The sequence below is a fragment of the Tympanuchus pallidicinctus genome, unplaced genomic scaffold, assembly GCF_026119805.1.
Source record: "Tympanuchus pallidicinctus isolate F22 unplaced genomic scaffold, pur_lepc_1.0 scaffold22, whole genome shotgun sequence".
Classification (NCBI taxonomy): Eukaryota; Metazoa; Chordata; class Aves; order Galliformes; family Phasianidae; genus Tympanuchus; species Tympanuchus pallidicinctus.
Window position 1 is genome coordinate 42,735 of NW_026294739.1, and position 26,060 is coordinate 68,794.

Below are 26,060 nucleotides of genomic sequence, written 5' to 3' on the forward strand. Positions count from 1 at the left end.
CAGAGGCACGAACGGGCCGGAACTGCTCCTGACTAATGAGAGTCCGGGGGCGGGACGGAGCTGCCGCTGACCAATGAGAGGCACAAACGGGCAGGAACTGGCCCTGACCAATGAGAGTCCGGGGGCGGGGCTGAACTGTTGTGGGGGAGGGGCTCGGAGTGTTCCCTATTGCTATGGGGGATGGGATGTGGGATCAGGATTTGGGAGGAGGGATTGGGATTGACGGGTGTGAGATGGGCTTGGGGTGAGGGATTGGGAATGAGATTTGGAATTGGGACTGGGACGTTGGATGTGGGGTTGGGAGGTTGGATGTGGGGTTGGGATGTGGGGTGTGGGGATATGGATATGGGATGGATGCGGGATGGGATATTGGGAAGTGGGATTTATATGGGATGGGCTTTGGTATGGGATGGACTTGGAACGGATGTGGCGTCGTAGAACCACAGAGTCACGGAACTGCTCAGGTTGGCAGATCAGCGCTGCCTCTGAACTCGGTGCCGTCTGTGAACGTGCCGAGGGTGCCCTCAGTGCCCTGCTCAAGAAGAGCCATGGCATGGGAGGGATCTTTATGCCTATCTGCACAGCAGGCCCTGCTGCCCCTGCTTCACCCCTCCTTCACCCCTCCACAGGAACTGCCCCTGCTGGAGTCTCTTCTGGCCGTAGTGAGCCAGGGTGATTCCCCTCCATCTGCCCTGCCTGCTGCCCACCCCCACGGCAATTCACGGCACTGGGCAGCGCAGGAGAGCTCTGTGAAATGCCCTCTGCATCCCGCTGCACGAAGGACTGCAGGGAGAGAGGAGGGCTGGGGCTTTTGGTGGCAGCTGAGGGACACAATGGGCCATTCGTGGTGCCCCATCCTCCCCCGGCGGCGGGCGTGGGAAGCTGGGGGGCTGTGACACGGCACAAATGACTGCAGGCAGAGGGACGTAGCAAAGGGAACACAAAGCTTTTAATAACGTATCATAAGAAACAGTGAGTAATAGAAACAACACTATTCCTAAAATTCCCATCCCACAATAAGCAGAACAGCCAGACAACGTCCCATCCCACTGCTGTGCTGACTCTGGAGGACGGCTCGGTTGTGGAGGGGAGAGATGGGGCCGCTGGCGTTGCCCCTGGAACGCTGCCGCTGCTGCCTGGTACTGCGGGCCGGCGAGGAGCGCAGGGTTACGGGTAGCCATACTGGTCGGCGATGGCCATGTCTATCTCCCGCTGCACTAGGAACTGCACCGGGCTGATCTTCATCTGCTGGGCCGCCCGCTGCCGTTCTTCCTGGGCCAGCTTCTTCATGCGCTCCCGCTCGGGCCGCTGCTTGGCTGTGATGGGCAGCGACTCCTCCATCACCAGCGGTATTACAACGCCACCTGCTTGTGGCCCCACGCAAGGCACAAAGTCCACGGGGCGCCATGGCCGAGGCTGCTGCTGGTGCAGCGCTGGTGGTGGTGGTGGTGGCGGTGGGTCCCTCTGCAGCGCTGAGCTCCTCTGCAGGGACGAGCGCGGGCAGCCGGGCGGTGCCTTCTTGGTAGCGCCCTCCTCCTGCACCGTGATGCCTGGAGATGCCGGCGCTGCCTTGTCTGCATGGCTGTCTTGGGGCTGGAGGGCAGCAGGGCCAGCGCTGACTGAGGGTTGGGGCTGCACAGAGGGTGGCTGGCGCACTGGGCCCACCGCAGTCACCCTCTGCCCCAGCGGGTGCACGGCCTGGATGCATTGCTGCAGGTGCTTGCGCAGCTCGCTGGCAGTGCCCGCTTGGCTGCTGCTGGCTCCTGCGCCGGCCCCAGACAGCTTTGCTTGGCACGGCTGTTTGCGGCCTTTCCTCTCTGTTCTTTGCCCGCGGGGCGGCAGCTTCCTTTTCTTGGCAGGAGCGCTGCTGGTGGGCTGCTCCTGCTGGGAGCTCTCCCCTTTCTGCAGGGTGCCGGCAGGTGCAAGGCGCTTGGCCCCCCACTTGGTGCTGCCCCTGTTCTTCTTTTCTGCCTCCCGGCTGGGGACAGAGGCTGGCGACAGGGGCGAGTGAGCCTGAACCTCCTGGGGCTGCCTTTGCTGCACCTCCTCAGTGGGCTGTGCTGTTTGCACTGAGGGAGGTGCGCTGACAGCCAGGGTGGTCGGCCGTGGGCTGAGCCGGGCGCTTGCTGGTGGCACGACAGGGTGCTGCTCCGACAGCCCGCACTGCAGCTCAGGCAGGAACCCAGGGGATGGAGGAAGCCCCCAGAAAGGGTCGGTGGGTGTCCTGGTGGCAGCCTGTGTGCTGAGCTCTCTGCTGTCCTGGAGGTTGACAGGGAGCTCAGCGACGAAACATCCTGGGGCAGGGCTGCTGGGGTTCTCATGGGGGACCTCAGCAGCTCTTGCCACGTCTGAAAATGCAAAAACATCCTCCAAATGGCAATGAGAGCCTTCCCACACCCATTCTGTGCAAACACACACCTGCAACTCTGCAGCCCCAAACTCACTATTGATCCAAGAGAGCAAACCCTGGATGTCTGTGATGTCCTTTAGGACATCTTTAGCACCTTTAGGCCCAGGGCATGTGCCAGCCTCTCTAACTGGGGCTGTGGCTGTGAGCCCATGGGCTGGATGCAGCCTTTTGGGCTCTGGCCCAAAGTCACCAGGCCTGGCACCAAATTTTAAGAAAACAACACGACGGCCACCCAATGGGGTTATCTGAAGTAATAAAACATAGAAATTAAGATGACCAGACCCAGGAGATGTTGCACCCAGGCTGCCCCCAGATTGGAGGCCAGAAGGATTTGGGCTTCCAAGCAATCAGCCAGCATTCGGATGAGTCAGCCCTCTGGTTTTCATGAGGACAGACAATTCCACCGTGGAAAGCCATCTGGACAAAGGCAGAACAGCTTTGTTCTTGGGCCGCAGCACTCCGTGGCTAGGCGCTGCTCAAACGCTGGGCCTGCATTTCCTCCTGGGCATCCACGCATGCTCTGAGTCTGCTGCAGCTTTCTGCAGGGTCTGTGGCTTCCTGCTGAGGAGCTCTTCATGTTCTTCTGCAACTGCTCCCCAGCATCACTGCTGCCTCCTCTGGTGCCATACCAGGATAAGTGTAAGCGTCCATCAGCCTGCACTTCCTTCCTCCCAGCAGCAGCTGCTCCTGCACTGACCTTCATTCACACTGGATGCCGTCCACTTCTAGCACCAGCTGACCTGCAAGACAGAGAAAGGAAATGTGGCATTGGCACAAATGCAGACGCCAGAGGCTGTGCCACCACCACGTACTGCAGCCTTGGGAAGCCAGCTGCCACTGCAACCGTGGTCAGAATTAAAGCAGGCACCGTAAATTAAGTGTGACTTCTGAGCTGAAATAATTGCCACAATCAGAAATAAATACTGAAATTGCTTACTGAACTGTAGGTGGTTACCTCTGAATTCTTTTGCTTTTGCAAAGCAAGCTCCCTGCAGTTGTCAGGTGCACATATGCGTGCTTGTGCCCTGGCCCATAGTGTGAAGCTCTGCAGAAACTGGGGCAGACAGCATCTTCTGAGGGCTGAGCTAGAGGGAAAGAGGAAAAATGTCACACACAACACAGAGAATAGTCACACCAAAGTTTTATGAGGCTCTGTTGCTAAACACAGAGCGACATGGGCTGTGAAACGATGCTGAGGGAGAAAACATGGCGTTTACCTGGTCTGAACAAGGTGGATTCCTTCAAGTTCCTTGTATCCACAACCATTCCTCATCACTTCTGTTCGTCCAGGAGCAAAAACTGCACCAAGGGAGCAGGCAGAGGGTGGGGAGAAGAGAGAGGAAGAGCAGGTCAGTGAGCAGGGCTAAGTCATCCGTCTTGCAGAGACAAATAACACCAGAGGGGAAGCTGGTTACAATACGGCACACGCAGAAGTCTTACACAAAAACGCAATAGCATTATAATGCTCTGTGTGTGCAGAAGAGCGTTCAGCAGCAGTGAAGCAAAAGCTCTCTGCTGTTGTTTCCACAGTGGCTTTAGAAGCTCCTGCTCTCCCTCCAAGAACAACCTTTGCATCAAGCGCTGGCACAGAATCACAGAATGGCCAGGGTTGGAAGGGACCTCAAGGATCACGAAGCTCCAACCCCCTGCCACATTCAGGGCCTCCAACCTCCATTTCATAGTAGATCAGGCTGCCCAGGGCCTCATTCAGTCTGGCCTTGAACACCTCCAGGGACGGAGCATCCACAGCCTCTCTGGGCAGCTGTTCCAGCACCCCTCCGCTCTCTCTGTTACCTGCCTAATTGGCCTAGCACGGCTGCCACCACTTTCAAGAAGTGGTAATTAATGCTGGCAGTTTAAGTCCTTAGCCATGGGCTGGATAAAGGTGATTTTGGGTGGTGACGACCAGAAATGACTGGGATGGGATATCCTTAGTGGAAGGGGAAACCGGTGCTGGGGGGAGAACTCACTGCAGGGATGGCAAATCCCCACGGGGACGGGCAGAGCCTTGGGAAGGAAGAGCAGTGGGCTGCAAAATGCCCAGCGGGATGGTCACTGATCATTGGGATGGGAAACAATGGGGATGGGAAGGATGTCTGGGTACGAAAACCAAAAGCATGGCAAGCCAGGGGGAAAGGGGCTGAACCCAATGGTCACAGAACCCCCGTGGGGGGAGGGGCTCCCCCAACTGCCACTCTCCAGCTGTCATGGCAGGTAAGGCAGCAGCTCCCCCATGCTCTGATGCTCCACCTGACCCCAGCACTCCAGATCTCATCCCTGTGACCCAGATCTCATCTCTGTGACCCCAGATCTCACCCCAGAGCTGCAGATCCCACCCCTATGATCTGGATCTCACCCCAGCACCCCAGGTCTCAGCCCAGTGCTCCTTCTGGCATTTCCCCACAGAGAGATTCCCTTGAGGAGCGCTGACGGTGCTTCTGACACCCGACGCCATTTTCATTCTTGCGACTGTGCCGCCACCGGACCCCGCCTGGATGCAGCCCACCGTCCGCGGACCGATGCCGGTACCCCCCAACCCTTCCCTGTCCCCACTGCCACCCACATGGCACCTCAGGCCTCTGTCTGGCCCAGGGTCCCAGGTGCCTGGGGACAGGCAGTGCAGCTCCCACCTGGGGGGCCGCCCCCAACCCTGGCTCAGCTGCCACCTGTGGGCCTGACCCCAGCCGCGGGGCTGCACCTACCAGTGCTGCTGCTCCTACCTGGGAGGCTGCACCCAGGGACGGCTCACCCCCCCACCCCTGCTCCCTGCCCGGGACGTCCCCTGCCCACAGGGACGCTGCTGCCCCAGCAGCTGATGGGGCTGTGGCCCGGGGCCATGCCCCTCCACGTGGAGCCCCCGCAGCCTGCAGGCACCTGCCTGCCGCAGGCCGCCGGCATCCCCGGCCCCCCCCCAATTCTTTTGCAGGTACCCTCCCTGCAGGAGCAGGTGTTCCCCAGGCCCTGCACCCTGCCTGCCACCTGGCAGCCGCCGATGGAGCCCTTCCAAAATGCTGTGCTGCTCTCGGAAGACCAGGGGCACCCAGCGCCCACCGACGTGTGCCCCCAGCCCGCCACGGCTCCGCTCACCTGCAGCGCAGCCACACTGCAATCAGGCGGTGAGTTCAGGGGCTGCAGGGCAGGAGGCAGGCTGTCTACTGCACGGGGCTGCAGGAAAGCTGGCATTGCCCTGCTGGGCATTTTCTTCTTTTTTCCAGATGCAACGACTGGCGCAGATACCGCGGATGGCTTCGCAGATGTCGATGATCTGCTCAGCTGGATCAACGAGGGTGAGTGTGGGCGGCGAAGAACTGGCAAGCGGGTGTCTGCACTGAGTGGGTGAGCAACAGCTGGCATTGTCCTGCTGGGCATTTTCTTCTTTTCCCAGGAGCGACAGCGAGCACTAACATTCTGGACGACAACGTGGAAATGGGCCATGTGCTCACATTGATCAGCGAGGGTGAGTGTGGGGGCTGTGAAGCTGGTGGGTAGGTGTCTGCAGAGAGAGGCTGTGGGAAGGCTGCCATCGTCATTCTTGGGATGTTCTTGCTTTTTCAGAAGAGCTGAGCACTCTAGAGGTCCCGCAGGAGAACCAGGACCTGCCTGTTGTCCCAAGGGAGGAGAGCAGAGACGCTGCCATGGTGCAAGAGGAAAATCTTGGGAAGCAGCTGCTGCGGGAACTGGACAGCCATGACCATGAAGAGCTGAGGAGGTGGATCGCAGCCACGGAGCCACCGAGCCTGGATGTCCACAGCAGTCTGGACTCATCTCCTTTCATCGCAGAGCTCCCTGACTTCCCCAGAAGCAGCAGGGAGCTCAGCAAAGAGACACAGGTTGCCACTGGGACCCTCAGCGACCCATTCTGGGGGCAGCCAGCATCCCCGGGGCAGCTCTCTGAGCTGCTGCCCTGCGACCCTTTGCTGCTGGCCCCCGTCACACCTCCACACCTGTCCCTGCTGAGCTCCCTGGCTGCCCCCACGCCTCCTTCGCCCCGCATGGCACATCTCATGGAAGATGCGCGGCGCAGGCAGCCCCGCGTGGTCCTCAGCCGCCTGGCACTTCCACCCTGCTGCGTCTCCTGCCACGTGGCAGACCAGCAGCACGGGGACGGCACTGAGCCGGCCAAGCATCGCCTCCTTTGGTGCACACTGGACAACTCATGGAAGAGGCACGGCAGAAACAGCCCTGCTGGTTCTCAGCCGCCTGGCACTTCCACCCAGCTGCGTCTCCTGCCGCATGGCAAGCACGCAGCATGGGGACGACACCGAGCCGGCCAAGCACCCAACGCCCGCCTGCGTTGGCACAAAAGGCAAGAGTAGCAGGCGCAAGCAGCACCCTGGCAGCATCCCAGCCAGGAAGAGGAAGCTGCTGCCGTGCCAGGGTGTTCCAGCCCACCAACAGCCATGCTAGGCGAAGCTGGCTGTGTCAGCGCAGTGGCCAGCACGAGGACTGGGTGCCCATCACACCCAAGTGGGAGCGGACCAAGAAAGCGACCCACTTGGTGCAGCAGGAGACATGGCCGCAGCCCATGAACATGGCTCCCTGCAACCCTGGACTCCTCGCTGGCCCCCACGGCACCCAGAGAGCAGCGGCACTGTTCCAGGGGCACCAGCACCGGCCCCAGCCCTACCCCTCCAAAACGGGGCTGTCCACAAATGGTGTCTCGGACTGGGGCAGCGTGGGACTGTGAAGCAGGAGGACCACACCAGTGTTGGATTGTCCAGACTTTGGGCTGGGAAACGTTGTTCAGGGGGTGGGAAAGGGGTGGGGGTGGGAATGAGGGGGGTGGGAAACGGGTGGGAGGGGCAATGGTTGGGGGTGGGAATTAGTGGGGTGGGCAATGGTTGGGGGTGGGAATTTGGGGAGAGAATTATTGGGGTGGTGGGATGTTTTTGGGGTGGGAAATGAAATGTACTCTGCTATTGTTGGGTGAGAATTTTGGGAGTGGGAAATGATTGGGCTGAGAAATGGCAAACGTGGGAGATGGTTGACATCAAAAAATATTTGACTGTGTAACTCGCCCTAAGACAGTGAGGATGTTGGGAGGGTGAGGGAAGTTTGTGGGGTGGCAATTCTGGTTGAGAAATGGTACTGTGCTAATGTGAGACTGCGAGATTGTTGGAATTGGGAGGAAGGAATGATGGGGGTGGGAATTTGGGGGGCTGGGAAGTTTTTTCAAGGGGGAGGAAAAGGTTGGAGGGAGGGAGAGGGGGGGGTGAGAAATTGCTGAGTGGGTGGGAATTGTAGGGGGTGGGATCAGAAACAATTGTTAGGATGGAAGATGGTGAGGAATATTGTCCTTCATTTACTGCTTTGTATGTTAAACGATTAAATGTTTTGCGCTCGCTTTGCTACACCTCTGCCTGCAGTCGTTCATGCAGCAGGTTTCCCCGTAGTGCCATCACCACCACACCTCTCCCCCCTGCTTGCAGTTCCCAGGCTGCAGAGAACATCCCGATGGTGCCCACCCAGAGGTGCCCGTCCCATGCAGCGTGTCCAGCAGCTGGGAGATGTTGGGGTGGTTGCAGCGAGCCAAGAGCTGCTGCTCCTCCAGCTTCTCCTCCTCGCTGACGGTCTTCATCACCACTGCTGCTGTCAATGTCCCCGGGACCTTGTTTTGTGCCTGGGGAAGGAGATGGGGATGTTCTGAGCATCAGGTGAACCACAGAACCATAGAATGGCTTGCATAGGAAGGGACCTCAAAGATCATCCAGCTCCAACCCCCCCGCCGCAGGGGCAGGGCTGCCAACCTCCCCATTTCATAGCAGACCAGGCTGCCCAGGGCCCCATCCCACCTGCTCTTGGACACCTCCAGGGATGGAGGGGCATCACCTCACCATTCTCAGAATTTAGAGCTTCTCCCTGGCATCCAACCTCAGTCTTCCATCCCTCAACTTCAAGCCATTTCCCCCTGTCCTGCTTTCCAAGACTTGACTCCCCTCCTGTTTGCAGGCTCCCTTTAGGTCCTGAAAGGCTGCACTGAGCTCACTCCGCAGCCTTCTTTTCTGCAGGCTGAACAAGCCCAGCTCCCTCAGCCTGTCTTCGTAGGGGAGCTGCTCCAGGCCCTTCATCATCTTTGTGCCTCTCCTCCAGACCCTCTCCAACAGCTCTTTCTTGTCCTGGGGGCTCTGGACCCAGAGGCAGTGTTGCAGATGAGGCCTCACAAGAGCAGAGCAGAGGGGGACAATCACCTCCCTGTCCCTGCTGGCCACCCCTCTGCTGATGGAGCCCAGCAACTAGCAGAAAGGAAAAAAAACAAAAACAAAACCAAACCACTCTGCTTGTCACAACTGTCAAATGCTCAATGAGCAGTGCACAGAAATAAGAGAGATGACTGCTTGGCCTCTGACCTTAAACCCAAAACCTTAACACAAAAGAGTTACCCTCAGCACTAAGGTATTGACACTGCACGCTTTGGGATGGTGACAACCCTTAGGAACACAGAGCCACCAACATCAGAAACGACCTCTGAGGTCATCTAGTCCAACCACCCACCTCACACCTCCATCTCCCACTAAACCCTGTCCCTCAGCACAACAGTGAAACACTCCTCAGGCACCTGCTAGGATGATTTCCCCACTCCCACCCCCACTCAAAAGGGGAACTCTTGACCTTTAAATCTAACCCAAAAGGGTACCTTGTAACCATAGCCCAGAAAAGGAACTGCAAACAAAGTCAGGAGCACATGCAGCTGCTCTCAAACAGTCCTAAACCATCTTCTGGCACAGTGCTCCTTACCAACCCTTCTGCTCAGTGGTCCCACTTGTGCCTTGTTTGCACTCAGTGCTGGGCCTGTAGGAGACTGTGCTGGTAGCATCACCTGGGCCAGCACAAAAACTGAATGATTGCTTGGAATGCAGAGTATTTACCAACTACTGGAGCTTCTCCTAGCAACAGAGAGAAAGTAGCAAGTATCATCCTAGAAAGCCAAGAAGCCATAAAGACACAACAGGAAAGTGAGGCAGTTACAACGTCCAACAGGATTACTTTATGAGCTCTTCTTCACTTCCTTCCTAATCACCACACTCCTGAGAAAAACTAGCAGAAAACAGCATAATACACACACAAAAAATAAATCACCTTGGATTGATGAACATTAGGTTTATTCTTTACACAAGGAAGACTAAGCATTATCAAGTTACAATGTGTCACTTAATTGCCAGCTAAACTCCACAGAACAGTTCTAAGACTGGTAACGCTCAAATGTCTGCTGCAACCAGCTAACAATCACACCTCTGCTGTTAACGAAAGCTGAGCAACAAACAGAAAACATAGCAGAAAAGGCACTTGATTTGCAAGTGTTCACAGTGCTAGTCACTAGATTATACCTAGCCTTTCAACAACTCAATCACGTTCTCCTTTGATGAAAAAAGCCTTCCCAAGGAAGTAGAAGGTTGCCCATGCAAAAACACAGGCTACATCACCTTGAGACATTACGTTGTCTACTGCCATCCCACCAACACCCATTTCTGACATCACGGGCCACCATCAGAAAGTAGAAGGCACTACTTTCAGAGCAGCCCTCGTAACAGCTATCCTTGCGTGCGCTGTGTGTGGTCAGGTTGGGAAGCGGAAGGGCAGTGCCAGTTGCAGACACGCTGCTGACAGCTCAGCAGGGGCCTGCTGGCCCTGTGCCACCATGGCACCCAGCACAGAGGACAGGCAGGCAGAGGGACCAGGCGCTTCCTGCAGCTCCAGCTGCACCCTGCACGCCCCGTGCTCCCGTCATCCTGTGGACCAGGCTTGCTTCACACAGTGCCTGCTTCGCCTTCAGCACCTTTGCCAAAACCTACAGGGCAGGGATGGGGGAAATGAAGGCTCCCTGAAGGCACCCCCACTCTGGGGCATAGGAAGAGTAGCCATCAGACTGAAGGAACAGGGCAGGACAATGCAAAACCATTCCAAACATTTATTTTTTAAACTACTCTACTCTACCTACGTGGTACTGCTTGCACCCGCAGTGCCTCCTGGAGCGTAAGCAGCAGGGACATCCAACTCCATCACCTCCAGCTCTGCCATCTGCTCCCAGCCCTGGTGGGAAAGGACCGCTTGGTGCTGGAGATGTGGTGCGATTCGCAGAAGCAGCAGGAGCAGCACCCTGGGTGGTGAAGGGAGCTCACTGCCCGCCAATGCTGCAGCGCCTGACTGCACCTCCAGCAGACTTCTGCTCAGATGGCCCTCCGTCAAATCCAGGGCCAGAGAGGATGCAGCTGGTCTTCTCCTTCTAACACCAACACTCCACTACAATCTTCTTTGGCAGAGGAGATAACCCCTCTTGAAATAGGGGTTACAGTAGCAGAGTAACTACAAAACACAAAGGAGAAGAGGTTGTTACCACAATTTCAAGACTGGAAAAACAAAAATACGATGACTAATAATTAGAATCTCAAGGGACCAAGAGAGAGGACTCTCAGGAACAATTTCAAAAGGAATACATGGGTATAAAATGTTTTGGTATGGTTCTGTTAAATACATAGGTCACTCCAAAAGTAATGCCTCTCCATCTGTCCGAATCCAAGCAGCCTCCCCCTGCTACCCACCGGAACCTCCTCTGGAACTATGGGAGATTTCTCCATAGCACTGCCTTCAGGCATTTCCTTGTGAACCTGCAAGTGCTGGCAGTGTCCTCGCTTAATGACTGATTTTCTGGTCCCTTCCACAGCATCACGCCATCCCTTTGCTCAGCAGCCCTCCCCATTTTTAGTTTAAAGCCTCCCTCACAAAGCTGCCATCCTACTGATGAAAACACCCTCCCATCCCTTTAGGGAGGTGGGTCCCATCTCTTCCAAACAGACACCAATCCACAAACAGGTTCCCCAGCCACAGTATCTAAGGCCCTGCTACCAGCACCAGTCCCACACTCAATGACTTGCTTGCATCACCAGTGCCCTCCTCTTCACGCCTGTCCCACAGCAGCACCCGGACCCCTGTGCCCCTGACTACCAGCCCAAGAGCTCTGCAGTCACTTGGATGCCGTTCACATGTCCCCCAGCAGCATCATCTGTGGCCACCTCTCCTGGTGGCCTCACACAGTGATCCACACAAGGCATAAGGCTGGGTGCACCTCCGCCTCCTCTCCAGCACTGAGGGCACTGGAGCTGCATTGGAGCTGTGAGCCCTTCTGTGGGGCAGGAGCATCCTCTGCTGCCAGGAGTCTCCAGCTTCAGTCTGACACTAGATGTGAGGCTGTGCCATGGGGCTGCAGTGTGGGGCCTGCAGCTCAGAAAAGCCCCTGAGCACGGTGGAGGTGGTCTGTGATGCCATCAGAGCATTATACACCAACAATTACAAACACCTGCAAAAGCAAACAAGAACCACGTTCTGCAGTGATAAGAACCCACAGCTTAGCAGACAGGAGCATAAGGCTTAGGAAAAAGTTGCATTTCAGAGGTTGGTAGGGAATTTCACATCACACAGAGGCACCAAAACCAGAGCTTCTAACCACAGTGTTACCCAGGAGTCCCACCAGGCAGTGCTGGCATGATCTGGTATGTGATTCCAGAACAAAGCAGCCCAGTATAAGGCATCAGGCAGTGCTGAGGAGATCTGCATTAAGGACAGGTCATGCCTTCATGTTCCAGTGACAGCACACTGTCCAGAGGAAGGGCTTGACGTACAACCCTCAATGATTTACACTCCCACCAGTCACATCAGACGGACCAAGACTACGATGCTGACCTGTAACCAGGCACAGTGCAGCTAGAGCTCCTTGTGCAGGCACCAGAGGCAGCTTCCCCACCTCCAGATCTATAGGCAATATGCTCGAGTACTGTGTCCAGTTTTGGGCCCCTCACTGCAAGAAAGGCCCTGGAACGTGTTCAAAGGAGGGGTCTGGAACACAGGGCTGATGAGGAGGCTGAAGGAGCTAGGAATGTTCAGCCTGGAGAAGAGGAGCTCAGGGGAGACCTCACTGCTCTCTATAACTGCCTGAAGGGAGGTTGTAGTGAGCTGGGGGTCGGCCTCTGCTCTTGTGTCATCAGCGACAGGAGCAGAAGGAATGGTTTCAAGCTATTGCAGGGGAGATTCAGGCTGGACATCAGGAAGTATTACTTTTCAGAAAGGGTGGTCAGGCACTGGAATGGATGCCCAGGGAGATGGTGGAACCACCGACCCTGGGGCTGTTAAAGGAAAGACTGGATGTTGTGTTGAGGGACGTGGTTTAGTGGGAGCTGTTGGTAATAGGTGAACGGTTGGACTGGATGATCTTTTAGGTCTTTTCCAACCTTGGTGATTCTATGATTCTATGGTTTACATTAATTATCCTAAGTCACTATTCAAAGCAATGAATAAGCTGTTTAGAGAGAATAAATAAAAAGAGAGAAATCCCCACAATCTTCTACTTTTCACAAGCCAGGAAATGCAGCAGGCATCCCTGCATCCTCACCACAACAAAGTGTCAGCAGTCCCAGCAGTGCCTGTCTCCAGTCCTGCCCCTTTCGAGTCCTTCTCCTGCCTCTGATGTAGCCCTGACCAGGCCCGGTTCTGCCCCCATTCTGTTTAGCCCATTCCTGTTCTCGTCTCATCCCTGATCCTCCACCTCACCTTGCCTGTGTTCCTGTCCCTATCCCAACCCTACCACTACCTCCACACCTACCCCCACCCTTTTCTTTATCCTCCTATCACTGCCTGTCCCTCTCTTTTCCCTCTCCTGCCCATCTCTCCTGCCCCTGTCCCTATCACTCATCCTGCCCCTACCCCTACACTTTTCCCTATTGCCCACCCCTCTCCCTCTCCTGTTTCCTTCCCTTCCCTATCCTTGTGCTGTCCTTGCTCCAGGCCACTGACAGAATCCCGTGGCAGCCCACCACAAAGTTGAAGGGAAATTGTATGCCAGAGTAATGAATGAGAGGGGAGGACAGAGAGGGCAGACGAGAAGAAAGGACACAGGTAAGAGGAGCAGAGCTAATGGGGCAGGGGAAAGCAGATGGCAGGGGAGAATGGACAAGAGGGAAGAGCAGAAAGGCAGTGAAAATAGGATTCCTTGAAAATAAGTGTTTACAGCTTTATTGCAAGACAGGATGCCTCACAATAAGATGGATGGTTTTCCAATTCCTGAATTACAGAGGATACACCAACTGAGAGGGGTTAAAAAACATAGCAAGAAAGTGCCACATTCTAAAGCAAACGGCCCAGGAACAATTCCAGCTACTGCACTCCCTTGAGAGCCTCAATGGGACTCTCATCTGCTCACAGGGCCCAACACGAGAGGATCAGCTGCTCTGGGGGAGAAGGACTGGGAACCATGTTCCAGTTTGTATCCTTGGAAGGAGGTTAGGGCAGCAGCTCCACGTAAAGACAAGAATGAAATGATGGCCAAGCTCCAATGCAACGGGTGCAGGACCAACAACCCCTCGTGGAGCTCCAAATATTTTGGAAAAACAGGTCCTCGCAAACTGTAAGAGCCTTAAATGACCCCGGAACAGAGGCCTCCTTAACATATGGGAACCCCAAGAAACGTGAAGGACACCTGGTAATTATTACAGGGTTGGGAGGGAAACAAACTGAAGCTGTACAAACACAAATAGAAATGAGAATAGGAAACCTCCCATAATGACTGCATCCTGTGATGACTGTCCCCGCCCCAGAATACATCTCACGGATGGGCATTCTAAAATGACTAACACTGAATCTCCCCAGTGCTCAGCCCCAGTTTGGAATAAGGAATTGCATTCGTGCTCTGACAATTTCAGTGGGAAAAGTAACAATGTCTGCTGTGCAGATTCCTGCTGCAACTGAAGTAGTGACAGTGAAACAGTACAGGACCTGGGGGGGAAGGGAGGAGGGAGCATGAAGAGATATCAAGGACAATTAATGATTTATTGGGTGCAGGAGTTTTAAGTCAGCTACTACAGCTCGGAACAATCCAATATGGCCTGTCAAAAAGCGGTGGGTTGTGGGAGTGTCATGGTTCTATGTTTTTTGTTTTTGTTTTTTGTTTTTGGGTTTCAGTATTCCACATCAAAACATCATGTAGTGCACGGGGCATTAAAGTGTCACTGCCCCAATTCCAAGTACCTATCCCTGTACATTACAGAAGTCACGGGATCTGGCCCTTCCGGGTGGGGGGGGCGCTCTCTTGCTGCCTTGCAGTGGGTGCTGGAGGGTGCTTTCCTAGCCGTTCCAAGCTGTTCAGGTTTGAATCGGTCTCGGGAACTCTCTCTCTCATCTTGTCTGATTTATTAATCTCAATTTCAATTAAATTGTACATATTGTGTTATCTTGTCTTCCAATATTATAGTAAAATAAGTTTTCCTCCATAGATTGTTGCCGCTGCTCTTTTCCTCCCTTCCTTCCTTCCCATTTTTTGTGGGACTGGGGTGGGGGGGGGATGGCAGAGGCCTGCCACCCCTGTCACGGACATAGATTGATCTGATCAACTCCATGATAGGGAGAAATTAAACAAGCTCACCCTGCCTCTCACAGTGGCTGCAGCAGGTAGTGTTGCTTTAACAGAAAAAGCTCGGAACCATTCCAGAGCAGAGCATGCTGCAATTGATTTAGCTGATGCTAGCTTCTTCACGATCCTGATTGCAGAGGAACGCCTTGCCGTGGCAGAGGTGACAAGATCCTGTCTGCAGATTGCCTCAGGGACGGCTGCACAGCCCAACCATCTGCCACAGAACTGTGGCTGAACATCTGCATGACACCAAACTGCCTCCTCACATGCAAACAGTTCATTACGTAGATGACATGCTGACTCAGGGAAACCGAGGAAGGGGTGCAACAAATGCTGGAATTGGTTGTGGATCAGATGAAACAGAAAGGCTGGGAAATTCATCCTACTGAAATTCCAACAGTGACATTTTTAGGAATTCAGAGGCATTTTGGGCATTGGGGAATACTACCCAAAACTCAACACAACATTTTAGACTTTGCAGTACCCTGTAATAAGAATGAGGAACAGCAGTGTATTGGGCTGTTTGGCTTTTGGAGACAGCACGTTCCATACCTAGGACAAATTTTAACCCTGTTTATATACAAAGTGACAAGGAAGAGTTGGAGGGGGAAACAAACAGCAGGTTGCCTTTGAATTAGCAACAAAGGCTCTTCAAAGGGCCTCAGACTTAGGGCCCATGCAAAAAGCAGAAACAGAGTTAAATGTGTCTGCAAATGGGGCACGTGCCAATTGGAGCTTCTGGCAAAAACATGGAAAGAAAAAGGTTCCCTTGGGTTTTGGCGGAAGAAAACTCATGTCACGAGAGGAGTAATGGATGCAGATTATCAAGGATGAATCAAATTCCGTTCAACAGCAGTGACCAAGATTTAATTAAATCCAAGATTTAATTCAAACCCATGACAGAACAACTACTGATATTGCCAGTTTTAAAAACAATTGTGAGAAAAGGAGATCCACCTCAGATCACCACCGCTCTGGAGAACTATGTATGTAGTATATAACTTTATTTTGCAGATCCTGCACGACTGGATTTACCCGCCTACCAGCACGGTCCATTTGGAAAAAGACACTATCCGTGTGCCTGGATGTGAAGAACGGCCTCACCTGAAATTATCCCCAGTGCCTGCTGTCAGAGCCTGTGACCTGAGAGCAGTGATGGCACTGCTAACGGCACGTTGCCACTGTGACCAAGGCACAGGTTGGATGAACAGATTGATAACTTTAGGACAAGGTTGAACAACTTTGCTCTTTCTTGCTAACTGCTATGTGTGTGGAGGCCCAGGAGGATGGGAACACTGGACGTGGATGGCCTGTGTAACCCAAATGGTGGGATAGCAAAACAAGTGCAGCCCATGAGGGAACGGAGCTCTGGGCCAGGACAGCAATCCCTGCCAGATGCAGCAATACAGAGAAATGATCAGAGAAATGGGGAAAAATACACAGAAATTGAAACACGTCCAGATTACTTCACGTGTCCCACACCTGTGGTGACTCAAAGACCACACCTGCCACGTCTTCCACAGCGAGGCTGTGTCCATACCAGAATTAAGTTTTGATACGAGATTTCTGACTTACGAATATTAAAGCCATCTTCATCGTTTGAAGGAAAGGGCTGAGCTGCTGGAGGCTCTGCTCAGCTACATTTCTGCCTGTCTCGAGTGCAGTTCAAGCGTAGATTTCATACACAGCAAGGTGTGAAGAAAAGCTCTCCCTCCAGTCCTAGAGTTAAAGAAAGTTCAAGCAGTAAATATCAAGCTACAACAAAGTCCAAGCTTCTGAGTTCAAGGACATCCTCTGAAGCCTGATTTAAGGCAATAAAATTCACCTTCTTGCCTCAGGTTAATATCTCCAAGCTATTTTCAAAGATCTTTTCCTCCTGATATGTTTGCATACAGCCAGTAGAACAAACAGAGCTAATAAAGAGACCCAAACACACACAGTGAAGGCGTGAAAGTCCAGCAGTTCCAGCAGTGGGGGAAACACAAACCTGAGATCAGAGACTGCAGGAAATGCTCCTTTGTGGGTGGGATTTAAGTCACACCAAGCACAACGCTCTGGTTTTGAGAAGGGCTGCTTTAACAGCACGCTGTCTGCACACTTGAATCAGGTTTGTGAAGAGCCTCCCAAATCCTCACAGTCTTACTGCTCTGGGAAGCACGAAGTTCTCTTCTCAAAAACATTTCTTACCAGTGCATCCAGCGAGCACACACATACGATGTTGTGACAGAGAACATGGGCAGAGACCAGCAGGTTGGAAGGTTGTCACCTTCGGGCCGGATCAATACTACAGATATCCGGCAAGCCCTTCTGTAGCAGAAACACGATTGCTAAAGCTGAGTAACGTCCAGTGGGTGAGTATGAGTAAGGTGAGGCTCAGCACAGTGCTGAGGGATCCGATACTGACATGTCACTGCAATTCAGTGCACAGGTTGGAAAGGCAGTAAGGTGGGCCCAAAGATGGAAAAGGACACCCGTGTGCTGCACTGTCACGCTGGAACCACGTCAATGACTACTCTCAAAGCGTGTATCTGCTAAAAGGCTGCAGTGTTTGAGACCTCCAAAACAATCTGCATCACCAGACTAATCAGCACTTTATGAATGCACACCAAAGACCCCAAAGTTCCTCTCAGAAGAGACGAGTAAAACATCCTTACAATACTTCCACGTACAGGATTCTACTTCTGACTTTGTAATTCCGTATTATAAAACAAAAGAAGGCTTCTTTCTTGCAATACCAATTCTTAACAGCAGTTTTACAATCGAGTATGAGAACTAATCCACTCACCTCTACAGGATGGAGTTGCTCAAGAATACCAGAGTTGGCAGATTCGGAATGCCACACCTGAGGCACTGACACCACTAACCCAACACAGCCACGTAATCTAAACTGACCTTGAAAGCTATCAGTGTCTAACTACTGTTATCCTGTAGTTGTGGATCTCATTAGCAGCCACCAATTTACTCAGCCAGCCTTTATAAACCTTACTTTTTCATAACTACACAAGGGCTGATCCAAAAGTAATGCCTCCTGTCTTATAAAGCTGGCCCACAACATCACAGATGGACGCTGGTGGGATGACAGCAGAGGCTGAACCTTCCTGCCAGCACTCAGTTACATTTTGCAGCCATGCCACAGACGGCAGCAGAGGGCCAGAATGACAGCACAGCACCTGGCTCGGAAGTGCTCATGGAGCACAGGGTGTCCCTGAACTCCTCCACACTGAAAAAATCGCACCACTGACATCCATCAATACCTGCAGAACATTTACGAAGCCCGACACGTGGAGGTGAGCACAGTGAAGCAGTGGTGGTGCATTTCAGACAAGCCACCCAAACAGCCAGAGTTGATTTTTTTTTTCTTTTTAAACAAGCACAGCATGCAGGCTTTCATTCAGTGCTGGAAAAAAAGCATCACTAATGGTGGTGACCATGTTGAGAAACAGCTTTGTAGCTGAGAACTCGCCCTATGTATCGGTGGTCATTTCCATGGAAATAAATAGGAGGCATTCCTTTCAGAGCAATCTACGTACCTCAATGAGCCACCATCCTAATAATGCAGTAATACTAATAATAGGAACAGAAAAAAACAGACTCTCAGAATATCTGTTGTGGGGATGGAACAATAAAACCAACGCTGCAGTCAGCTGCAGTTATTCCCTGGGAAGAAACTGATGCCAGCAGAAAGGTCACGACCACTTCTGACAGTTAAACCATAGCAGCATGTCAGAGCACACAGCCTTGGAATAAACCCCAAGGATAAACCAAACTGCATCTCTGTTCCAGCAATTTCTTTCTTCAGTATACACAAATAGACTGGGAGGCACTAACCCTACAAATTCATTGTACCACTGTGTCATATGGTAAGAAGAAAAGCAGGATGTTTGACACTTTGTCAGGCACAGAACCTGCAGCACTGGAGGCGAGCAGTTCTGAATTCTGGCATCTGGTCGTAATTTGCGTGCATGCACAAGAAGCAGTGCAACTCACTTCACCAAATGTAAGTCAATGCAACCTAATGTATTGAAGGTGTACTTACAAGGCTGAGGTAGTAAGCTGCCCGCTGAGGGGAAGGTTGGAAATGAAGCAGGGGAGGCCTGACAGATTGAGTGATTGTCTGGAAAAAGAAAGGAACAGAAGAACTGTTCAGATGACATGACAGCCATTTTCTTGAATGCTGTTACATAGGCAGTAACAAGCAGAAAATCAAGGCATTTGCCTTCACCATCACCATATGTGCCACCTCTCTGCAGAGCTGCGGCACAGGCAGCACAAGACTGCTGGCACAGTAATTGCCAAGCCACGTTTTCAGAAGTCAGCATGACAAAGTACTTCCCTTTTGCCATGCACAAAGAAATGCTGGCTTACACAGACGAGAGTCTCAAGTGGGATAAGAATACGGAGGCACTTCACTCTATTTTCTCAAACTGAAAGGAATCAAATGTCTACTTAAGGATAAAACAAAGCAAGAAAACAAACACCCACGGAAAGCACACAAACCTTTGCAGGCCCTTCAGATCAAAGTGCTCCAATAGCAGTAGCTATAGAAGCTGTTACGCTCTACAGTTCCTCTGGTAGCTTTGTGGTTGGAGGTGGTGATCTTTCCATGGGCTTTGCTGTGTTTGTTTTTAAGCACCAGTAAGAAACATCACCAGTCTTTTATCTGCACATCAATAAAGCAGAGAATACAGCTCTGAGCAGCCATCTGCCAGGACTTGTTTTAAGAAACAGTCAAGGGAGTTGACAAGGCCCCATGTTCCAGGTCTTCTGATCTGGTCCTCAATGCAATCTGTTGCCAGGACCTTGAACAGCCACAGCATGCAAATACAGTTTAATAATGGAGTCTTACAGAAAACAGAGGCTGGCCTGAAATCGTGCATCTATACAGATGAGCAAAAAGGGCTCAAGTCAGGGCTTAAGATTTATCACATCATATAAATGCACAATACATGCACTTCAGGAGAGATCCTGAATTCTCCTATAAATATGCTCATTTAAAAAAAAAAAGTTAAACTCAGTAGCTTCCTCAAATTAAAATCCCGAATAAACCAATAGCAGTTGTTCAAACACACAGCACTGGACATTTGCGGATGGCAACAACAGCGCAGATCATTATTCCTATTGCCGCGGCTGCAATGATGCAGGTTATCACTTGACAGCTGTCAGCACTGTACCTCGCTAACTCGGGTGGGACTCTAACCCACAATCCCTGGAATTGACCTGAGTTCTAGATGGTTATGAACTCGTGATTAAAAGTGCCCAAGCGCTAGCCTAGCTTACAAGTGCTAGCCAAAGGTGGGGCTCGAACCCACAATCCCTGCAATCAGACACAGTGCTACAAGGCACCTGTCCTTCCCGGTCATTACCTTCCCGTCCCGCACCCCTGCACTAGTCCACCCTCAGGGTAAAGCCCTCCCGCGTGGGGCGGCCCCTCACGTCCGACGGAGTCCCCGGCTCCAGCGTACGCCTTACGGAGCCTTCCCTTTAAACGTACCTGGTCCGCTTCCAGATGGTCCTCGTCTGTCCCCGCAGTGATCGGATGAGCAGAGGGAGTCCGTCCAACAATTCTCAGGGCGCGCCAAAGGCGTCTCCCTCCTCAACTGGTCCTGCAGCCGAACAGAGAGTGTCCCATCTGGGGTGCCCAACTGCTCTGCGGAATCAAACTCTCGAACCCACGTCAGGTTAGGAGAGCAGAGACGTCTTTCTTTCAGCGCTGTGCCACACGCCGGGCGCACGGGGGATCGCTCCTCCTAGCGTGCGTGCCACAGTGGGGTCTCGATACATTCATTAGCCCAGCCATACATATCCAGTAGTATTACCCAAAACGGGGAAGCAGCGCGGCCGTGGCAGCACTGCGGGGAAACCTGCTGCGCTGCAGCGTGTGCCCAGAGCCTCCGGTCCCGCTGCTGGGCACCGCCGGGTGCAGCCTGGCCCCGTCCTCTCCGCACCTCCCTGCACGGGGCGGGCGGCGGCGGGACGGCGGGGCAGCTAAACGCCGCTTCCCCCGCGCAGAGCCCCGCGGCTCCGCCATCACGCCGACCCCCTGTCCGCGGCCGCCATTGGCGGAGAGCCCACGCTTGCCCCCCATCCTCCGCGCTGCCATTGGTCGGTCAGCCGGATTGGGGTGGACGCTCCGCGCGGACTCCGTTCCGGCCGCGGTCGCGCCGTCATTGCGTCATCTCCGCGCGCGTCCCGCATGGCCTCGGCCCGGCCCGGCCCGGCCCGGCCGCCCGCGGCACATCCCCGCGCCGTGCGCCCGCTCCGCATCCAGGGCCCCGGGGCGGCCTGGCCCCGGCTGGGACTGCGGGCAGAGGACGAGGAGGGCGGGGACGCGGGGGACGGCAGTGCAGCCCGCCCCAAGCGTAGTCCAAGTGCCCGCACAGCAGCACCTCCACGAGGAGCAGGTCGGCATCGCTGTGGAGCAGCCGAGCCTCTTGGAGAGGAGTAGAATCAGGCACCCGCGGTCCCAGGCACCGGGCAGCACATGCAAGTGTGATGCACTCACACTTCTCTCTAAATTCTGTGCTTGATTAAATCCGAAGAAATCCTTATACCATGATGCTTCCAACCAAATGATGTCAAAATATTCTTTCTCACCCTTCACTTCCCTTTCCTGCATTTGAAGCAGCAGCCCGCTGATCACTGGGGGCTCAGTTTACTATCAGAGATTGTCAGTGGTCATCTGAAGGTTTTGTTGGCTGTCAGAGGGCTCCACTGATCATCAGAGATCTTCACTGACGGTCAGAGGGCTTCATTAATCAACAGAGAGTGTCATCGGTCATCAGAGAGGAGATTTGAGGTGCCTAAGAGAGGGCATTTGGGGACTCCACGTTGGATAGTGATGGAGGGGAAGTGGGACTGAAGGAGGAGGGCTGAAGCAGATTCAAGTGAGGAGCAATTGGCTGTGATAAGGGAGGGGGTAAAAGGAGAGTGACCTGGGGACATCATGGCCATGGAGGTGGAACAGAGGGTGAAGGGTTTGGCAGGAACTGGAAGGAGGAATTGGGAGAGAGCAGAGGGAGGGTACTGGGGCTGCTAGGCAGCATGGGGTGCTCTGTCCTTTAGGATTTTGGAGGAGGCAGCACAGAGGGGATGGAGAGATTCACGGGTGCAGGACGTGGGGTGCGGGGCACGGAGCTGGGGACCCCTCAAGCACCTAGGGGTGGCCTCTGCCAGGCAGGACAGATGTGAGCGGTTCCTGCTGAGCGTGGGGACAAGGACGCAGACACACAGAGCATGGCTTTGCTGAGGGCTTTGTTGATCACTGGAGGATGTCAGCGATCATCAGGATCTTCCTTCTTCTTCAGAGGACTCCATTGGTCAGCAGAGGATGTTGGAAGGTGTCACTGACCATGGAGAAGCCTTGTCCGTGCAGGGTTTGTGCCCCAGGACTTTGGGCAGGAGGAGGGCTGGCAGCAGCCCAGGGCAGGATGTGGCTCCCCTAGGGACAGCAGCCACAGCCCCTGTCCCACCTCCACAGTGACCCTGGGCCATCCGTAGGCAGCTCGAGACCCTCCTCCTCTGCACCACAGAGCACGAGGGAAGGTCTGGGGGTGGCAGTGGTCCCCCTGGAAAGGGGTGGGGGATGGTGCCCTCCATCCCATCCATCCCAGGCCCTGATGCACAGTGCTCAGGGCTCCGGAGAGCCCAAGGGGCCCTCAGTGTCCCTGTTCCAGTGCCACGCTTATTGTAATGGACTTCATCCTTATGTCCAATCTAAAGATCTGTCCCTTGCTTTTTGCAGCCCCCCTTGAGATACTGAAGGCCACCCTTAGGAGGTCTTCTCTTCTGCTGGCTGCCAAATTCATTGCGTATCATGAAGTGCTTCGTAAGGACAAAGCAGTGGAACGTCTTTATCCTCAACAGAATAAATTTTAAAAGCCAGATTGGCTCTGCTATAGAAGCAGATGTCAAATGTGGTTTTTCTTCATTGAAAACTGATGTCTGGCAACTTGGAGACTAACGTAAATGTGTATAGAGATTTTTTTTCCCTTTTAATTTTAATAGTAAACTGAGTCTATACTTTTAATTCATGATGAAATGCTAAAAATGTGTACTCTTGTTTTCTGCCAGTGCTTGGCTGACAAAGTTTTTGGCCATTCTGTGGCATGGAATGCAATCAGCATGGAAGCATCGTTTGTTGTTGTGGATTCTGAGTAAGATTTCTCACCCTCTGCTCATGATGGGTAAGAGTTCAGATGTCCAACGAGAATGCTTGAGCTCTGCTTCCCCAACATGTGTTTTTGTGTAAGTAAAATTGAACCAGTGACTCATTTCTAGCAGTGGTGACCAGCTCAGATGTGTTGGATGGTATCGTGGACATTGAGGAACTGCTCACCTGGATCAGCAATGAGTTTGAGGACGCAGAGCTGGCAGGTGGGTGTCTGCACAGAGTGGGTGTAGCAAGGCAGCTGTCGCCGTTAAGGGGGATGCTCTGGCTGTTTCAGACATGGCAGGTGCTCTCAAGGATTCCCAAGAGAACCAAGATGGTGAAAAAGTCAGAGAGAAATACCTGAAGGGTAACCTGCTTCAGGACGAGATGCTGGGGGAAGTAGACAGCCAGAAAAGAGAACAACTCATTGCATGGATCAGTGCCACAGAGCCACAAAGCCCAGATGTCTCTAGCAGACAATAGAGAGAAGAAATGGGAAGGGAAGGGAAGGGAAGGGAAGGGAAGGGAAGGGAAGGGAAGGGAAGGGAAGGGAAGGGAAGGGAAGGGAAGGGAAAAAGGGAAGGGAAGGGAAGGGAAGGGAAGGGAAGGGAAGGGAAGGGAAGGGAAGAGAAGGGAAGGGAAGGGAAGGGTGGAGGTGGGGGCGGGGTGTGGAGGACAGATGGGGGAGGGGAGGGGAAGGCAGACTGGGAAGGGAAGGGGATGGGATAAGAAAAAAGTGGAACACCAGATAAAAGACTAAACAGATACTAACTGCACAGGGTCTCAAAATGAGCTTAGCGGAACAATGCCCCCAACCACACAAGCTGTCGCCTGCTCCAGCCAGCTGGGCCTCTTGGGACCTGAGGGATAGAAAAGTCCGGCAATAAAAGCCTCCAGCACCCGGTATTCCCTGGAGGTCTCCCATCCAAGTAGTAACCAGGCCTGACCCCGCTTAGCTTCCGAGATCGGACAAGACCAGGCGTTACCAGGGTGGGATGGCTGTAGGTGCCTCATGTTTGTGCTCCAGCCCTCTTCTCATCTTCACACCATGGACACCAACCAGCACCACTCGGCCTTCAGTCGTCAAGCAATGAAATGAGGCTGTGAACAGAGGTGGATCTCAAGCAGCTCCTCACACACGTGCACCATGCCGCAGTGAGCACTGACCCATGTTCAACATGGCAGACCTCAATGCCCTCCTGACTGACGCACTTGCACAGTGTATTCACATGACACTACTTGGACCTTATGGCACCTGCACACTAGGTCAGTGCACTCTGGAAAGGAACGTGGCGAACATGGTCAACCACAGACCCTGATAATAGAATAAAAAAAGTGATCTACAGCAGTTGTTTGATCCTTCAGGGAACACCAGCGACGAGATCCAGCAGGTGGCACTCTACTGCATGTTAAGGCTCCTTAAACGCTTACAGTACCTGTTATTCTCAGGATGTCTCCCAGCCAAATCCTTACCACCGATACTTCGATACCACTACTTGTTTCATACAGCACCTCCACACTAGGTCAGTGGACTCCAATGTCCATCTTTGTTTCTAGTATATCACTTTTTACTGGCCCACTATAGGCAGCCTTGCTCTCAATCGTCCTGTCCTTACTGTGCTACAATGTCCTGGGTGCACAAAATTCCTTTCCCAAATACAGCTAGTGTATTTTGTTTTTGACAGAACATGACAGGATATTAGGTGGCAAGATACCCTGTAGCTTGGGTGCATTCTGCTGTTGACTGGGAGTGCCTGGATGCCCAGCCGCGGCATGACAACCAGGAGTATGCAGTGTGCCGTGACTGCACAGATCACGTCTGCTGCCATGGCTTTCCCAGGACCGTCCACTGCCTGGTGCTCCTGCTGCCTCATGGTGAGGTGAGCTCTGCATTGGGCTTGGTAGCCGGTGTGCCTTGTGTCCCTGCTTCCCCTCACAGCTGTGATGGGGTTTGGCAGTTGTATGTGGCAATGCAGCTCACATGTGGCCAAGCTGGGCTGGTTGCGGGAAGCAAACATGGCTGCAGAGCAGCTCCCTGTAGTCCCAAAGAAGGAGGAGCAGAGTGCCTAGCTGGGAGGAGGCCACTGGAGCACCCATGGCAGCTGTTTTTTCAGGAATCTGCACTCCAGCACTGCCCTACATGTGATGGTGAACCTGGGTGAGTCCCCTCCGTCCTGAATATAAAATCAGTTATCACTAGATATGTTACTATTGTAACAAGGAAGATGAGATGTCTTGTAAGCTGAACTTAACTGAATGTGAATGTTCTGTCGCCATCAACAACAGCACCACTTCTGTTGAAGAAGTCTATGCAAAAATGAAATAGGTCACAGGCAGGAGTTGGGATTTTTTCCAAGCCATGCTGCTGACTGATTGTTTTAATGAATGGAGTCTGGATTCTGGTTTGCCTCAGTGGTGGAATCACTGGGACTCACAGGATGTGGAAAGTGGCTTGTAAATATTGGTTCAATGTGACTGTATGTATCTATGTCTTTGATAATCGCTATTGTGTTTGTAAAATATATAATATATTTGTTTTTCTTTTTCTGCTTAGCTCTGCTAAGCACCAAAAACATCACTCTGGAAGAAGACTATAACTGTTCCAGTGTCTCAAACATTGGGGTATCGCTTAGAGTCAGAGAAGGAACTGAAAACGTGTTTAATTTGCAGTCAGAACAGGAAACCAAAATTGTATATGGAAACGGTGCAGAGTACTCTGTGCTCATTTTACAGTTGGAAAACAGAACTAAAAGTGCTTACCAAAGAAGGTTCTGCATATTTGTCTGCATATTTGCAGTTGGAATAGTAAACCAAAAGTACCAAAAGATGGTGCAGCATACACCTGAGACTGGATGGCCCTACCCCTCTTGTTTAAGTCTGGGATATTTCCCTGGTTGCAAGAGATGCCAATATTACAAATGAGATGCTGGTCCCCTGCCAGTCTGTAAAGGATCCCAAGCTGGAGGATTTAGCTGCAAAGGGAAGTGCAATGCCCATTTCCTTGCATCAAGGGACCCTTTCCTCTTTTTTTCCCTCACCCTAGCAGAGATGTATTTGTCTCGCTCTGTCAGCTGTGTTGTTGTGAAATAGGTCTGGCTCCTGCCTGA

General features: G+C 53.0%; 3 long non-coding RNA genes and 3 pseudogenes across 4 annotated transcripts; 1 reads left to right on the forward strand and 5 right to left on the reverse strand.

Annotated features, from left to right (window-relative positions):
• Window positions 1-866: 866 nt before the first annotated feature.
• Window positions 867-2,495, reverse strand: LOC128082689 (protein enabled homolog; annotated as a pseudogene).
• Window positions 2,496-3,293: 798 nt separating this feature from the next.
• LOC128082694 (uncharacterized) lies at window positions 3,294-7,152 on the reverse strand. Its single transcript, XR_008207797.1, has 3 exons — window positions 5,498-7,152; window positions 3,628-3,709; window positions 3,294-3,495 (listed from the first exon to the last, which is right to left on the reverse strand). It is a non-coding gene; the product is annotated as an uncharacterized LOC128082694 (long non-coding RNA).
• Window positions 7,153-7,689: 537 nt separating this feature from the next.
• On the reverse strand, window positions 7,690-11,001 carry LOC128082002 (uncharacterized; annotated as a pseudogene).
• Window positions 11,002-14,800: 3,799 nt separating this feature from the next.
• Window positions 14,801-20,781, reverse strand: LOC128082690 (uncharacterized). Of its 2 annotated transcripts, XR_008207791.1 has the most exons (4): window positions 20,296-20,781; window positions 18,841-18,918; window positions 16,380-17,646; window positions 14,801-15,189 (listed from the first exon to the last, which is right to left on the reverse strand). It is a non-coding gene; the product is annotated as an uncharacterized LOC128082690 (long non-coding RNA). The 2 variants fall into 2 exon arrangements; XR_008207790.1 differs by having other exon boundaries at window positions 14,801-17,646; window positions 20,296-20,773.
• A 3,060-nt stretch (window positions 20,782-23,841) lies between these two features.
• Window positions 23,842-23,960, reverse strand: LOC128082843 (uncharacterized; annotated as a pseudogene).
• Window positions 23,961-24,130: 170 nt separating this feature from the next.
• On the forward strand, window positions 24,131-24,857 carry LOC128082695 (uncharacterized). The gene is made up of 3 exons (XR_008207798.1): window positions 24,131-24,219; window positions 24,319-24,476; window positions 24,639-24,857. It is a non-coding gene; the product is annotated as an uncharacterized LOC128082695 (long non-coding RNA).
• The last annotated feature ends 1,203 nt before the right edge of the window (window positions 24,858-26,060 follow it).